Source organism: Carettochelys insculpta, chromosome 3 (assembly GCF_033958435.1).
Source record: "Carettochelys insculpta isolate YL-2023 chromosome 3, ASM3395843v1, whole genome shotgun sequence".
In the NCBI taxonomy this organism is placed as follows: Eukaryota; Metazoa; Chordata; order Testudines; family Carettochelyidae; genus Carettochelys; species Carettochelys insculpta.
Window position 1 is genome coordinate 109,002,122 of NC_134139.1, and position 16,409 is coordinate 109,018,530.

Sequence of the window (16,409 nt, forward strand, 5' to 3'; positions counted from 1 at the left end):
AAGTCAGCTGAAAGTCTTCTCAGCAAGGAGTTGGCATGACCTTTCTCCACATGGAGCTGAAATGAAACTCATGTCCTGGACCACATGTTAGCTGGGTCACTTTATATTTTAAAATAAATCTCAGGCTTTGCCACAATCAGGATGAACATTCCTTCAAACCGATCTCCCTGAGAATCTCTATATTTAACACCACACTTAAAGGTGAACTGCATGTCCAAACAAGAGGTCTGTGTCCTTTATCATGTAGCAACGTAGCAAAGAGTTGGTTTCTTTTTTTTTAGAAAAAAGCTTTTACTTTCAAAACTGAGCTTCAGCTTTTCCAGCTCTGTCTGAGGGAAGCAAAGGTTGCTGAGCTATCCCAATGTTACTCCTTGCAGTCAGAGTACCATGGTGGATGGTGGCCCCGATCATTCGATTTAGCCTGGCCCCACTAGGCATGCTCAATTGAACACCAAAAGATTGACTGCCAGCACAGGAATGTTCCAGTAAGTATAGACATGCCCTGAGATACCTGCAGAATTAAACAGCCCAGATCCACCATCACCACCCTCCACAAATAAGAAATCTAAGTTCAAAATTGTTCAGCTCCTCCAAAGACAGGGTTTGATAGCACCAGATGCTGAACTCTCTGGCCCATCTGAGCAAAGCACTTGAGCAGCAAGCTGAAATTTAAGCACATGAATAGTCCAATTGACCTCAGTAGCCCTAGGATTCATGTGTTTACAGCAAGACATGTACTTTGTATACTCAAGTGTTTTACTGGATTGACCCACCATATACCATGCAAAATTGAACCCATACACAGGGCAATCAAGGCCTGATATTGCTAATGTAAATAATAGACACAGACAGACAGAAACAAATGATGCCAACTTTATGCATAAGAAAGGAAGACTAAGTCACATGGCCCAGCCCCTTATTCCTTGTTCTTCACTTCTAATGTAGGAATTGTGTCTTCTTTATGGCTCTTTATACAGTGAACTCCAACAATGTACAGCATATGTGGAGATAAGGTCTGTTTAAAAAAAAAATCATAAATTAAACTGGTGCTAAACAAAATGCTGAAAAATGCAAAAATACATTGGGGTTGGGGGAATGGAACGTGAAAAATTTATCTAATATCAGCCTCAGTAACTGAAGGTGTTACTTTTAGCAACAGTAGCTAAAATATTTCAGTGTGATTTTTAAACTATTAATAGGTAAAAATTAAAAATGCAAAAATATAAGTTACAAGTTATTCCATTCTCCCTTCTCTTGTTTTCCTGCACCCTGAATTTTGGCTCCCATACTATGGCTCCCATATTATAAACATCTTCAGCAAGAGCTTTCCATGGTGCTATTTACGTTTGTAAGGAAATGTGAGAAATTTATCTTAAGATTTTACCAGGATGTGACAGACTAAAGGCCTAGTACTGCAAACCGGTGTATGGTTGTTTCTATGGGGCAAATAGTGCTCCTCTGGATCAGAGCTGTACACTCAATGACTTTCTACTCATTGTTTCTCACAAAGGCTGTCCTACTGAAGTTAGCCAATAAGCATCATTACCTGTTGGGATCAGACAAGAGCGCCATACTGTAAAACCAGGGTGAGCAATCTTTGCTTGTTAGACCCCTTTTTCAGCATGTGTAAGAAAAGAAGTCTGTAGAATGTCAAAACTTTATTATCGGCATATAAATGTGAACACACATACATAAACACAGTAATATACCTCAACATTTTTAACGAGATGGATGAGCCAGAGACCCAGAAGCTGTCCCTTTACCACACCCCACACTTCGCGCACTCCTGCTGTAAAAGACTCACCTGAAGGTAATCTCTGTTCCAAAGGAGCTCAGATAACTGTTGCAGGCACAGACTCTCTCTTTCAGACCAGATTGTAGGTTTTAAGGTTTCTAAATACCTGGGATCTTGCCTGTTTTAAAAAGTCTTTGCAGGCAAGGAATTCTTTCTTTTCCTCCTCCTGTTTCTGGGTTGTCTGGATTTGATGCTTTTTTCATTTTGCCTTATCTATCTCTCACTTTCATTTCAATTGTTCTTTCTTAAGCTCTTTAAGGCCAGCATTTTTGATAACTGGGAGCAGGGGAAATATCTAATAGAAAATAAACACGCAATGTGGTTCTTTTAGACACTGAAAACTACACACAAACTCCAGATCAAATTTTTAGCAAGGCAGAAAATATGCAGATGCCTTTAGAAAACCATGAAAGTCCTTTGATCCCATAATTACAGAACATATGCAATTGCTTATTCTATGGCATGTAAACACTGGCTGTTAGTCCCATAACTGCAATATCATGGAGGCACAGTATAAAGGCCTTACTATTTAACAAATCAACCAGTGTTTCGAAATCTCGCTACAAAACACATGGCCCCTCATCTACTAAACAACACTATAATGTGGAAAGTGCCTTAACTGTGTTCCCAAACTGTAGTCATAGGAACATGGGTATTGCCTTGCTGGACTGAAACAGTGGTCCACCTAATCCGTAAATCTTCTCTCTTTCCGCTACTAAATACTTCAGACAAAGGTACAAGAAACCCTGTGTAGACAGTTATGGAATAAGCTGCAGACATGGAGAGTTTTCTGCGTAAGTGTCTATATCTTCGCCAGAATTCGTAGTTTGTTTTTTTTTTAATTTTTCACTATTATAATTGTATATTTTCATTAGCCATACAATAAGCCAGTCCCCAAGTGAATTATGCAAAGTTATTGACTTCTTGTACATATGGTTGCAGTGCGACAGTAATTTCCTCTGAACAATTTTAGAGTTTCTTCTTTTCAATGCTTGCCCCCTTCTTGCGGTGTGAGGGGCTGAATAGAAGTGCGCAGCTCACCTTCCCTTTACCACTCACAATTGTAAACACCATTACCTGGGCTTCTCCTACTAGTCCCTTTTCTCAGGTTAAATCCATTTCAAGTATCAGAGGAGTAGCCATGTTAGTCTGTAACTGCAAAAACAACAAGAAGTCCTGTGGCACCTTATAGACTACCCGCCCACGAAAGCTTATGCTCCAGTCCATTTCAATCTTTTTTATTGTAAGAACATTTTTCTCCCAATAATTTTTGTAGCTCCCTCTAAATTTTTTATTTTTCTTATATCCTTCATCTGATGCAGTGCCAGGAGGACTGAATCGCACATTATGGCTAGACTATGCAGAAGGTCGACCCAGTCAGGGTCGATCTTACGGAATTTGATTTCGTACGCCTAGCTCAGATGTGCAAAATCAAACATTTGGCAGTTGACCGCTGTACTCAATATCAAAAGGAATAAGGGAGGTTGACAGCAGAGTTTCTCTCATCGACCTCCCCCTGTGAAGATGACCAGGTTAAGTCGATTGCAGAGAAGTCAGTTCTATCTACTCAAATGCCATAGCTAGAATTGCTTTTCTACAATCAATCAATCTGCCTAGTGCAAACCAAGGCTCAGTAAACACCAGCTGAAGATCTAGACCACAGATTGTACACTTAATGGGGTAGGCACCAGGTAGGCTCCTGATCCTCTGTTGTATTCTAACTAGTACAGAAATTTACACCTTTGCAAAGAGGCTTTTTCCTGTTAATATTTGGACTTGTTAGAGTTTTTCCATTCACTTTTTGATGGCTCCAACAGCAATGTAACATGCAAGCAGTATGAAATCAGGTCTTTAAATTCTGAAAAATTTTAAACGAGTAACTTATGTTTGTTTCCTGCCAGTTCAGGAAATATTCAGAAATCATCTGATATTATCTACTGAAATACTTTAAAATTGATTCAATTCCCCCTCAAGAGTCCGTAAATCAACTTATCAGAAAACATACGTAGCACTGTTTTTCTTCATGTTAGCCATTCTGCCAAATCTTCTAAATCACCAATGATTTTGACAATGATTTCAATGGAATCATGCTGAGAATCTGGGGTGAGATTCTGTACTGCACCTCAAACAGATATACTCTTCACCTCAAACTAAACTTGAAGTCAACGGGACCAAAGCAGGTTCATAATTCTAAACGCATGTTCAGGTGCTTTCTTGCCTGAGTTCAGGTATGCTCGGTTAAAATAGAAATAAAATACAATAATCCCTCAAGCTACGCGAGGGCTGTGTTCCATGCAACCCTCGCATACCTTGAATTTCACACAAGCCGGGGAGGATGGGTTGGGGCCCTGGGAGGTGGCAGAGGGGAGCAAGCCTGGAGAGGGTTAGGGCGGCAGGGAAGGTGGAAGGGTGCAGTTAAGCTGGGGCTTGCAGGGGGCTGGGGTGGAGGTTGAGCCCGGCCGGGGTTTGGTGGGTAGGGAGGTTGGAGCTGGACCCCTGAGCACAGGCTGAAGCTGGAGCACCACATGCCGGGGAGTGTGAGCTGGGGCCGTGGGGGACTGTGGGGGTTGAACAGGGTGAACTGGGGTGGGGAGTAAGCTGTGGGGGTGGGGGGTGTAGAGCCTCACGTGCCTGCAGTGTCCAACAGCTGGACCCCTGTGCATGCTGGCAGCTGACAGCCCAGTGCGTGCTGGGGAGGTGGGTGAGCTGGGAACCAGGTTGAGCCAGGCAGAGGGCGAACTGAACGGGGTGAACTGGGGCAGGGGTGGGTTGAGCTGGCAGGAGAGTTAGAGCCCCTGTGCACACCTGTGGCGGCTGACAGCCTGAGCCCCAAGTGCACTGGTGAGGGGTCAGCTGAGGCCACAGGAGGGAGGGGTTGAGCTGGGTGGACGGGTTGAACAGGGGGTGCACAGGTGTGGGGTGGTTGATGGAGGGGGGTTGGAGCCCTGCTGGGGGCTGGGAGCCAGAGCCCCAGGCACGGGTTGAAGACAGGAGCCCCATGCATGGGGGGGGGTGAGCTGGGGCCGTGGGGGCCAGGAGTTTAAGCCAGGGAGGTGAGGGGTTGAACAGGGGTGCACCGAGGAGGGCTGCTTGAGCAGGGAGCAGGCTGGAGCCCTGTGCATGCTGAGCCACCCACATGGGGGTGGGGGTGAGCTGGGGCCACACGGGTTGGGTCTGGGTCCGCATCCGCAGGGGTTGGAGCCTGGTGCGGGGAGGACAAGACCCAGGTGTGTGGGAGGGGGTTGGGCACATGGGGGTTGGAGCCAGGTGCACAGGGGGTGCAGGGGAGCCCCAGGCATGTGGCTGGAGCCCCATGCTGGGAGAAGTGAGCTGGGGCATACGGGGGGGGGTGAGCTGGGGCCACAGGGACAGGGAAGTCGGGGGTGGGGGGCTGAGCTGGACAGGGGTTTAAACAGTGGTGAACTGGCACGGCTGTCAAGGGGCGCCACTCTGGAAAGCAGGGGGAAGGGGGTTTTAGCCCACCTGGCTGCCCAAAGGGGAATGCAGCTAGGCAAGCCAAAAGCCTTCCCCCTACCTTCCCAAAGCCCTCATGTAAAGTGAGGGTTAGCATATGAATTGGGGGTCAGCCACATAACAGCGGGGTCATGTACTCTGGATTCGTGTCCTCAGAGCTTACTGTAATGCTTGATCACAAAATTATATTTTATATATCTGAAGAGCTTATTGAATATATTCTTATAATTCAAGTGTCATGTACTTACAAGAATATCTGCAATATATCAATAGCAAATCTACTTATTTTGTTTGCTAATAGCCAGTCAAATGAAGACAAATATCTTCCTATTGAAATCTTGACAGAGTATTTTTGGCTCCAACTGATTAATTTTTACTTAATAAAGCACTGACTGATTACATTTATTTTTGTCTGGGGAGTCTTCCTTCAGTGTAGAAAATAATGTATCAACTTTTAAACCTAATTGACTCCATAAACAAAGAGGTTCAAAATGAATATGATAGTCCTTCTCTCTCTTCATGAAATTAACTGCCTTGTATCAGAAAATCTTTGTAAAATTTACTGCTAAACAGCATCTCTTTACTCAAATTTGCAACCTTAATACTGAATGTGGGTTTTTAAATTTAATTTAACTCGTTTAAAAGTCAAAAAAGGAAATACCATGCAAGAATTGTTCTAACTACTGTATAGCAATACTGGATGAAGTCCTGACACCATGGAAATCAATGGGAAAACTTCCACTGAACTTAGTGGGAGAGGATTTCACTCACAGAGTCCCCTCTCCCTTCTCCCTGCCCCTGGGAAAAGCACAAACACAGTCCCCCACGACCACAAATTATGCAGTCTGGTTTCCTACATTTGGGGAATCGCAGACATCAGCACACCTGCCAAATGAGCCTGACCTTGCAAGAAAACAACTTCAGGATTGTGATATCTCCTCTGCCAGGTAAGTGTATTCGTGGAACTTCATTGGTTTTAAACATTACCGCTATGTACACGCAAAATCTATTGCACTAAAGTTGCAGAACTCCAATGTTGAAGGCAACAACATTTGAGAGAATTTTTGTTGTTTGCAAGAATAAATTGGTGATAATTTATTCTAGTAGGTTTTTTCTAAATTATGGTGTAACTATTCTCCAGTCGATTATCCAATGTGATGTGCAGCTCTCGAGTTTAGCCATTTTTTGAGATATCTGCAAAAAAAACAACAAATGTATCCCCTGAATACTGTTGAAGTCACACTATGAAAGGAAAAAATATAAACAAAATATTGTCTTTAAAAAAATCAATGTAATTAAATCCACAAACAATAAAATGCCAATTAAAATTCTGGCATGGTGTAACTACAGAGCAAAGTTAAGGATATTTGGGTGTTGTCACAGGATAGCTAGCACCTTATCTCTTGTTCCAATGTCAATGCTTCCGAGTTTGGTACAAAGGCACCATTTCAGGAGGGAAGGCAGGCGGGCGGCAGGGATGGAGAGAGAGGGACTAGGGGCCTGCAGCGTTGCAAACCAGAATGCTACTTGATCTTCTTCCTCTTCCCATCAGGGCGTGAGGGGAAAGTACACAGCTTGCATGCATTCCTTTCATTCCCAGCTGGTGAGGGAAGGCAGAAGAGGAGTAAAGGAATCAAGTTGTGTTCTTTCCTCTCGCACCCTGACCATGGGAGTAAGGGGAAGAAGAGTAAGCAATGTCCCACTATGCATGGATGTAGACACCCCCCCCCCCCGAAACACACATCCCTATCCTCCTGTAATGGGACACGTCATGAGGGGGATGCCATGCAGCTGCCCTCCAGAGTTATAAAATGTAAACAGCAAGGGAAGATGCAGAATCCAGAAAGAGAACAGAGAGCATGCAGGAGACAGGCAGAGCTGGATTGAGAGCCTGCGGGGGATTAAGGCGGCTATGACCAGGGGCAGAAGAGGTAATGCTTCTGATAGAGAGACTAGTGAGACAGTTCTCTAGTAAACCCTGGAGCCAGAGCAGGCTTCCAACAGCTGGATACAGTTGCAGCAACCACCTTCCCCTTCCCCAAGCCAGAGAGCCATTGCAGAAGAGGGTTGAGGGCAGCTAATGGAGATGGCTGCTGGCTATCTGAGCCAGACGGCTGGAGAACAATGAAGGGGTGAGCCCCTGACACCTCCAGGTGAGTATTAGAACCATAAGTGACAACAAAAACAGGGAAGCATGCCAGCTAGTGAGGCTGATGTGAGGCATAGTGAAAGATGCCAGAGGTATAGCCAGGAGGTAAGGTGTGCTGAGATGCAATCGCACTGTATACCAGAGACCCTCAGCATGGTGGTGTATTTGATATGCTGATGACTATCTGGACCTTGAAAGACTGAATGTACTCTTTGTACTATGCTGAGGAATTCTGTATTACAGTTGTGGGTCCTCTCTGTTATGATTTACATGCACAGGGCTGGTTTTTGGTTTTCTGTAACATTAACCCTGTGTAAAGGCTATATATACTTGGAAGTCTTAAGTGGGGTTACTTGGGGCTTGGAAAGAGTGAAACTGAAGCGGGGCCCATGTGCAGAGGATTCAACCATCGTGCCTTTGTTGAGCATTTCTTACAAGAAATCCAAACATTTTACAATAAGCGTAAGCATAATTCTATATTTCCTGAATTTATAATGCTTGATTTTGGGATAATTACAGCCGTGTAACGTATGTGTCTCTGAGTTACACAAAAACTTAACTCCATTTTACTATAGATTTTTGTCAGGAATTATACAAAAGAGATGACAAATGAACATCTATCTATGCAGCAAGCTGAGAGCACGTCTCTTTCCATATAATTGTCAGTATCAAGAAGCAATGAAATGTTTTGCATTTAAATGCTTTTCTTTAACCCAAATATTGCATGTACAGAATGACTCACATTATAAGTGACACCATTTACAGAAGGGAAAAAACCTTTGGAAGATGAAAGACACTTAAATGATTAAAAGCAAGCATTAACTGTTCAGTGGAAACTGAGCTGGAATTTCACAAATACTATACGTTTCATAGAATGGAAATCATTTCACTTCTCAAATGCTTATGGCATGAGCTGTCTCAGACCAGACGGACCCCCTTAAGGTTTTTCAGATTCTTGCCTTTGCGATCAAACATCTGATAAACTTGCCAACAGCTGGGAAGTTGCTGCTCAAAAACACAGCAGATGTATTAGAAGAACGGAGCATTTTTATGTCATCATGAGACTGACCAGAATTTTCCTTGACTGCAATTTTAAATATAGTGCTCCCTCACCATAAAGCTACTCTGGGTCGCCAAAATTTTGGAACATTTCTGCCTGCTGGTTCTGACAGAAAGTAGAGTTTTAAACAATTAACTACAGTTCAATAGTTTTAAGTAAGGAAGCTCTATTTATTAAAAAGGAAACTCACAAAAGAGTGACCCCTTTATAAACACTGGTTGAATCTATCTAGTTCAGCACCTTAAGGACCTGACCGGTGCCGAATGAAAGAATTTGTCAAACCCTGGGAGGTCAGTATTGTCAGTAGCATTACCAACACTTCCACTGCTTACTGGGCTCGTAGAAGACATTTAGGGGTAAATTAGAGCTAAATAACAGCACAGAACACTGAGAACCAGGACTGGTGGCTGTGAACAAACTTTATGGAACCATGGGATTCGTGGCCACACCCACGATAAGTGGACATCTGGCTAACTAAAATCATGCTGGATGTTGGATGTAGCTAGACTAGAGCATGCCGGATTAGAGAGGTTCAACTTGTACTTCTTTTTTGTTGCTATTTTTTTTTCATATAAACTCTGAATTCACTATCCCAAAAAGAGCCCCATTTGGGAAAGCATCCCTATTCTGGGTAGTATTTAAGCATATGCTTGTCAGGCAGCCCTGCTGCACCTTCCTGCAGCCTAGCTGAGACACCACCCATCCAGTGGGACTGCACAAACAGAGCCAAGGAGAGAGGTGAGAGGCCAGGAAGACTCTAGTTTCCTCCCTCTTCCCTTGAAATGGCCAACCATTCAACCTTCCCCAAAGCCCACATTTATCCCCTCAGCTATCCGCAGACGCCTCCAAACTCCTTCCAACGTCTCCTGGCCACAGCTGCTAGGTTTTGTGCAGTTCCATTCCGCACTCCTGCCACTGGTTCTGGAAAGGTGTGTTGTCCTTAAACTTTAGGTTGGCAACTGACTTACATATTTGCCAATTATACAAGCAGAGAGCTGCACAAAATTTCTCAACTACTATAAAAAGAAAGCATAATATTATGCTGCTTTCCAGAATCACAGCCACATTCAGTCAAGCTTGCAGTAAAACTGCCACTGACCTCATTGGAGCACTCTGGTCCAACTTCAACACAGAATTTGAGAACACGTTGAACTTTATAGTGTCAGTAATCCCACTTCACCCTGCAGGACTGAAGGTTTGTCTACATGAACATTCAGTGTGTGGCAGGCCAGGGTATGCAACTTGCCTGCCACACAGTAAGAGTCTATATGGATCCTCTTGATATACTTATAGCCCCTTCCTGAACTTCGATCATCTCCTGTTTCAAAGTAGGGTAGATCAAGCACACTAGGAACTAGTTAACATGTATTTACAAGTCCAAATGGCAAGTTAATACCTAACAGACTAGTTAAAAGTTACACCCCACCTCATCACAAATTAAATGTTCATGTAGACAAGCCTTGAGTCTCTAACCCTAAACTGGGCTTTGCTACTGTGAACCCAGATGCAGGATCGAGGCCCAAATGAGTATCAACCTTTCAAAAATCAATAAATTCTTTTTTCTACATTGACTATGCCACTGATTTCAAAAGAGAATCACATTTTAACAAACATATTTTACCTACTATTATTGCAAGTAATATTTAACATTTCCATAACTGAGCAGCATTGGAATAGATAGATTTCTACCTCTTTCTTCATTTTGTTGACTTTGTATACTTCACAATCCTTCCGGCATGACCATCTTTATTATTTTTTGTGTTATAAGGTAGCCATAGCTAATTTGTACATTCTACCACACAACAACAGAAGAGCATAAAACATTTTTTTTTTGAAAGAGAGAAAAACATGATTGTTAAAGTGCAAAAGTTGTCAGGGAGACTGGGTGGCACAGAGCATGAAACTCAGCACATTTGAATAGACTTTTCATAAATGTTGTTCCCTTAAATAACAAATCTTAGACTGAATGCGTTGCATTTTGGAATTCATTGTACTGGTTCTAATATCCAGTCATAAAATTTCCAATGGAAACATAAAATGCCTTCCTCTTCCAAGTGGTGTTTAAGATAATTGCATGGTGCAACACTGGTCTGTTGTGCTGCCAAAAAAGACAAAACAAAGGTCAAATTCAGGGTCAAAAGGTGAAGGTCAAACTCAAATTTCTAAAAATGGGTGGGGCTAGGTGAAAGGTGGAGGCACCGCTGCACCTTGCTATTTATCTGGCAAATACCCCCCCATTAGATAGATCAGAGGAAGTCAAAAGAACTACTTTTTAAATACACTGTACCTTATGCAAAATCCTTTTTTGGAAAGAGACAAATTCCAGCAAATAAGCATTATTCTTTATAATTACTTTGCTTTTATTCACAGCTGCCTAGAGATGTTGGAGTTGTTGCTCATAGGCTGTGTGAAACATTAAGTGCTTGTACTTTTAATGCCAAATCTCTCAGTCATGATCTATCAGAGAGCCATATTTTCCTAGGGCTTCACCTGACTTTCATTGAAGTTAATACCAAATCTCACATGGATTCCAAATGGGCAACGCTGCAGTTTTGGTTTATATCCTACTTCTGTGCTTCTGTTTACTTCTTGTTTCTTCACTGACATGTGGCATAATCCTTGTTTATAGCAATAATGGTGTATTAAGTATTTAAAACCGAACAGTCTTGGAATTCACCGAAATACACAGAGTAAAACATACATTTAACTTTAAACACATGCTTAAGTGCTCTTCTGCTTAAATTTTTTTCCATGATGCAAATACAGGAGATTAAAGGCCTGAACTGAAACACGTATTCTTCATGATAATTCCAGCTCAGTTAAAGCACCATACTCCAGCCCCTGACTAGGTCTTCCATACAATTACAAGGATATGATGAAAATATGTTTTAATGTTTTCTGCAATAGGAAAGATTTATTGACTGTTTATATCTCATGCTTTTTTAATTATGTAGCTTTTGTTCTGCACAAAGGTTAGTGTTTCTGACATATAAATCAGATCCATCTGTGTTGATGATAAAGACATTATAAATGATTTATTATTCTCATTATCTTCTAAAAATTCAAGATAAGCGATCATGAAAGCAGAATGGAAAACCACTTAGACAAAAGTGTTCCAAACCTTAGAATGTTGTTTATCAACATTTGAAAATTAATTCAAATCTAGAACATCTGCAGCCCACTTGGCATAAAATCCACCACTTCATTACAGGCTATGTATGTCTCAACATCTGCTAAGAGTAGGGGAAAATAATTGAACAAATAAGAAACTATATATGTTATTTTCAGTATAAAAAGCTGAGGTGTGAATCTATCATTAAAAGAACACAACAGTCATAAGTGAGAGAAACTGATGTATCATCTCCCTTACCTGGAACAATTTTATTGTTCTTCATCAAATAGCTTCAATTATTCTTTAATGTCAGCTAGACTTTGCCATTTAGGGCTAAATTCGGATACCTTATTCACACTGAATATGACCTCATCCATAAACAGACCTATTGTTACCAGAGGCATCTAATGTAAAAATACCAGACAGGTTTTTAGAACACAGTTCCGCCCTCTTACAAAGACTGAGAGTACGTTCCTCATGTTATTTCTCATTCATCCCAAGGATTTCAACAGAATTGCTCACCTCAAGTAAGGTACAATTTATTGTGAGTAAAGGAGACAATAGGGTGGTAATTATTTTGCAGACATGGATAAAAATGTTGATCGATTCATAACTTAAAATATGGTATATACATTTAAATGCACATCTAGGAATTGTGGCTTTATTATTTATAGAGTGTCATCATGTACATTAAGTATATACTATGTTACCACATTAGGGCACAAAATTTGCACAGAAGATTTGATTCTGAACATCTCTAATCAACTAAGTAGTCTTTCCTTTTCATGCTGAAGTCCACAGCTCTGTTCCATTGGGCACTTCAGCCTGCTTACACCTTGGGGCAGAACCAGCCTTACAGTCACGGGCAGCAGGGGAATGCACTGGCATCTGAAGTTCATTTTACAACAGCATTTAGGCTCAACCAGACCTCCCTGCTGCAGAGCTCTTCCAAAGAAAATTCCACAGATACTACCACAGCTGTGCGCGCGCACACACACACACCCCACCTCCATAGGGAATTCTTCCTCTTGTGGGGAGGAAGATCAGATGTCCAAATCAAAGTTAGAAGCTCAAATACTAAAACATAAAACCTACCAGTCAAGAGTGCACTGAACCTTACGAAACTATCCTTCAGAGCATCTGTTTACATGGGGCTAGATGGTGCTTGTTAAGTACAGCCACAGAAAAGAGTATTCTGGCCCACCCTGAGAAGAGTGTTAAGAAGCAGTCTGCCTGTATTACAGCAGTCCCCAACTTACGAACACATTGACTTACGACCATTCGTACTTACAACCAATCTCCAGCTCACCCCCACACCCTCCCCCGACGTGCCCCAGCTCACTACCCCCACAGCCCCAGCTCCAACCCCCTGGCCAGGCTCAACCCCTGCCCCAACCCCCTGCTGCCTGGGTCCAACCTGCTGTATGCCCCGGTTCAGCTGCACCTTCCCACCACCCCTGCTGCCCTAACCCACCCCAGGTTTAACCCCCGTGCTCCCTCCCAGGGCCCCAACCCAAGCCATCCCTGACTTACGCGAAATTCAAGGTACGCAAAAGTTGTGTACCTCGAGGGATTACAGTATTCGGGTATTTCCGACTTCTGACCAAATCGAGTTACGACCAGGTGTTTGGAATGTAACCCATTCATAAGTCAGGGACTATCAACTGTGCTGTGACAAATTTTGTTGAAATTATGCAATAACCTGAAGATTTAGGCTTCACACAAGAACACACAGAACCCAGACAGTTGCTAAAGACCATCCCTCCACCTCTAGCATTCTCGTTGCAAGAGTCCCACCCACATGGCACAATAGTCTTCCCACATTATCACACGTCCATAGAGATCTGAGGAGAGACTCAACCATGACCTCCTGGGACCGCTTTGTTGCACAGAAACCACAAAACTGTCAACTAACAGCAGTATACTTATGAGGACGAGCCACAATTTTCACAGATGGTGAACTTAGACTATGGAATTCACTACCAGATGACAGAAGAATGACAATTACATTCAGAACTAAATGCACACCTCATCACTGACTACGTTCTCTCTCAATGAGGTTTACAAATTCTTGCCCCACGCACATTCATTTTTGCAAAATCTACTCATACTATTTTTCCTATAGACTGTAAAGCAAGGAAGACTTTTCTATTTTTAAGTATTTGAGAAGCACTAAGACAGTAGTAATAGAGGTCATACTAATAAACATACAGAATATGAAATCAGTGTGAGCCATGAAAAATTTTACCAATGGATGTAATGCAAAACTCTCTATAGGGAATGTATGTAGCAATTCTGTCTTCCTTATTGCACCTTATAGGATTGTGAATTGTTTCAAAGCTCTCTGTTAATACTATCTTTGGCATACGTCTTCAAAAGATTTTAAATTTTAAATGAATGTTGCACTTGAAAGTATAATGTATCTTCAGAACTGTGTTACCACCTTAATTTAAACCAGCCTTAGCGTCTATTTGGTGAAATTTATTGCATGCCATTCACTAAATTGAGCATGGGCAATCTTCATTCTATTTAGGGAACTGCATATTGGAGAACTGCTTTCTGTTTTTGGCTGCAACTTATTTGTTTATCAATACAGCTGGCAATACTTGCTCAAAATAAACCTTTAGGCCATCATGATCATCTAAATAATGAGCTTGCTTTAAAATGTGTAATGTAATAGTCTGGATGGAAGTTAAATCCCTCTAAAGAACAGCATAAGTTTAAGCAGGAAACATATGACTGACCAGTAAAAAACATTCTTATTTCTTAAGGCTAGAAGGAACCACTTATTAGTCTGATCTAGTGTATAACACAGACAACGGAATTCCATCAATAATTCCTGCATTGAGACAATAACTTCTGGTTGAGTAGAACATATATTTTAAAAAAGGCATGAAATATTGAATTAAAAAATGTCAGGTGAAGCTGGTAGTATTATCCCTTTTTTTGCAGCTAGGGAAACTAAGGCATAAAGAGATTTCCAAAGTTACACAAGAAAGCTGTGACAGAGCCAGAAATACAACTCAGGCTCCCAATCTGTGACTTTACTTCAAGACTGTTTATGCTTTGAATACAGAATGCCAAAGTACTGTAGTACATGGAATATGGATTTGAAATCTGCATTACCGTTACCTCAGATACATTGCAAACTTACTATTTTAAATAGTTTAACACTACAAACTATCCAGAACAGGAAAAAAGCAGTCTGAATGGTTGACCACTGTGAAAAGACTCCTTATAATGACACTAAGGCCGTGGGTGCACTAGCTCCCACCTTTTGGAAGGGGATGCTAATGAGCCACTTGGGCAGATGCTAATGAGGCGCTGCCATGAATATGCAGTGCCTCAGTAGCATAATTTGGTTTTGGGAAGAAGAGGCTTTCGAAGTCCAGGGGGTCCTTTCAAAAGGCCCCTGACTACTTGGGCATCATGCTAAGAATAATGGTTCAAATCTATCCTCCATAATCTACCTGGGTTTCCCATGAATATGAAAGGACAGAGGCCTTGAATTTGACTCTTCGAGGTGCTCAAGAACCTGTACCTAGCATATCCCATAGATCATTCAAAGCTCATGGATGAAGAATAGGGTGAAGAATCCCATTCTTCAGAAACAATGGAACCTCTAGAACCTTCAACCATGAATTCTGCAAGACACATATGCTTTATCAGGGAGCAGTCTTGTAAACTAAGATCATCCGAAATCTTACCGATCTTCTGCTCCGCGTACATGTTTCTTTCACCTTGCTTTCTGTAACAAGCACACAGCAATATATACATCTTTAAATAAATATTAAAAACCCAAAACATGTCACTGCACACGCAATTCTCCCCCCAGGGAGAGATGACAAACAACAAACCACATGTGACAGATGTTAATCAAAGAATCATAGAGCAGCAAGGAACTTCAAGAGGTCACCCAGTCCACTACACCCATGGCAGGACCAAGAATGAACTGTCAGTGATTGTCAGATGGTCATCTGACCTCCTCTTCAAAATCTTCCATGATGGAGACTTCACAACCTCCGTAGACAACTGATTTCAGTGCTTAACCACTTGATAGTTAGGAAGGTTTTCTTAATGTCCAATCTAAACCTCCCGTGCTGCAATTTAAACACTTTCTTCTTGTCTTGTCCTTAGAAGTATAGGAGAAAATTGTCCCTACCCCCCAGTAAAAATCTTTTAAATACATGGAAACAATTATAGTGTCTCCTCTCCGGTTTCTCTTTTCCAGAGTTTCAATCTTCCCTCCGAGGTCATGTTTTCAAGACCTTTAGTCATTTTGGTTGCTCTTCCCCAATTTGTCCATCTCCTTCCTGAAATGTGATGCTTAGGTCTCTGAACTGAACTCAGTACCCCAGTTGAGGCTTAAACAGTGCAGAATAGAGCAGAAGAATTACTTCTCATTTCTCACTTATAACACTCCTGCTAATACATCCCAGAAGGTCACTTGCCATTTTTGCAATAGTGCTGACTTATATTTAGCTTATGGTTCACTATCACCTCCCCCCCCCAGATCTCTCTTCCCAGTTCTCCCTCCTAGGCAGTCATTTCGCATTTTGTGTATGTGCAAGTGACTGCTCCTTCCTACATGGAGTACTTTGCAGGTGTTCGCTCTGAATATCATATTTACCTCAGACCATAATTCCATCCTTCAAAGCACTTGCAATCCTTTCCAGATTGGTATTAGCCACAAACTTTATAAGTGTACTCTCTATGCTGTTATCTAAATCATTACTGAAGATACTGAACAAATCCAGACCCAGAACCGATCCCTGAGAAACCCCATTCATTATGCTCTTGCATCATGACTGTGTATCAT

The 16,409-nt window shown here is 42.0% G+C and overlaps 1 protein-coding gene and 1 non-coding gene across 7 annotated transcripts in view; both read right to left on the minus strand.

Annotated features, from left to right (window-relative positions):
- TMEM200A (transmembrane protein 200A) overlaps positions 1 to 16,409 on the minus strand; it is a 68,792-nt gene that overhangs the window by 35,938 nt on the left and 16,445 nt on the right. The window contains exons 2-3 of one of the 6 annotated variants that reach the window (XR_012644797.1): positions 6,173 to 6,463; positions 868 to 2,090 (exon numbers count right to left, since the gene is read on the minus strand). The exons of 4 other annotated variants lie outside the window; for them this stretch is intronic. The gene's annotated coding sequence lies outside the window, so the exon portion shown is untranslated. Of the gene's footprint in view, positions 1 to 867; positions 2,091 to 6,172; positions 6,464 to 16,409 lie in introns of those variants that run through there. One more of the 6 variants, XR_012644798.1, reaches the window with a different exon arrangement.
- On the minus strand, positions 6,068 to 6,224 carry LOC142011719 (U1 spliceosomal RNA). The gene has a single exon (XR_012645189.1). It is a non-coding gene; the product is annotated as a U1 spliceosomal RNA (small nuclear RNA).